Consider the following 1,123-nt stretch of genomic DNA (forward strand, 5'->3'; position numbering starts at 1 on the left):
GAAGCTGGACATGAATCAACAGTGTGCCATTGTAGCCAAGAAGGTTAATGGCATATTAGGTTGCATCGAGAGGAGCGTTGCCAGTAGATCCAGAGGAGTGATTATTCCGCTTTGGTGAGGTCGCATCTGGAGTACTGTGTCCAGTTCTGGGCCCCCAATTACAGGAAGGATGTGGATACACTGGAGATGGTCCAGCGGAGGGTGACCAAAATAATTAGGGGGCTGGAGCATATGACCTATGAAGAAAGGTTGAGGGAATTGGAACTGTTTAGTCTGCAGAAAAGACTGAGGCGGGATTTGATAATAGCCTTCAACTTACTGAAGGGAGGTTGCAAAGAGGCTGGAGAGAGGCTGTTCACAGTGGTCACGGATGGCAGAACACAGAACAATAGTCTCAAGTTGCAGTTGGGAAGGTGCAGGTTGAACATTAGGAAACACTTTTTCGCTAGGAGGGTGGTGAAGCATTGGAATGGTCTACCCAGGGAAGTAGTGGAGTCTACATCCCTGGAGGTGTTTAAGTCTTGGCTAGACAAAGCCATCGCTGGGCTGATCTGATGGGGTTTGGTCCTGCCTTGGGCAGGGGGCTGGACTTGATGGCTTCTTAGGTCTCTTCCAGCTTTATTGTTCTATGATTCTATGATAATGACCAACTCACATTTTGCATAAACTTGGTTAGATGCCACAAAGTAAGTGGCAATGCCTTAACCATATCCCTGCTGTAAGGGCTACTAGGACCTCTTCCCTCCTTATTGAGGGGAGTGTTACCATCTCTCCTTTCTTACAACACATTGTCATTTAATTTCAACACACTTTTAATTTCATTTTTTTCTTTCTATTAAATTCCTATCGTGCCAATTTACCTTCATCAGAATTTCCAGATCTGAAGAAGGGGGTCTGTCCCACAAAAGCTCATCACGTAATACACTATTTTGTGAGTCTTTAAAGTGCTACATGACTGCTTTTTTATTTTACATAAAGGAAGCCTTTGTTACAGATTTAATAGTCTCACCATCGAAGGCGGGTCCTGAGAACTCACAGCAAATATCATTTAGACATTAGAGTGCTCTTTCAACAATGCCAGGAGATATCACATTTTACATGGATGATATTATTACGAATAAAG

General features: G+C 43.6%; 1 non-coding gene across 1 annotated transcript; it reads right to left on the bottom strand.

Moving 5' to 3' along the window:
* Positions 1-660: 660 nt before the first annotated feature.
* On the bottom strand, positions 661-787 carry LOC142018746 (U6atac minor spliceosomal RNA). Its single transcript, XR_012646917.1, has one exon. It is a non-coding gene; the product is annotated as a U6atac minor spliceosomal RNA (small nuclear RNA).
* Between the last annotated feature and the right edge of the window lie 336 nt (positions 788-1,123).

This window comes from Carettochelys insculpta, chromosome 10 (assembly GCF_033958435.1).
Source record: "Carettochelys insculpta isolate YL-2023 chromosome 10, ASM3395843v1, whole genome shotgun sequence".
Lineage (NCBI taxonomy): Eukaryota > Metazoa > Chordata > Testudines > Carettochelyidae > Carettochelys > Carettochelys insculpta.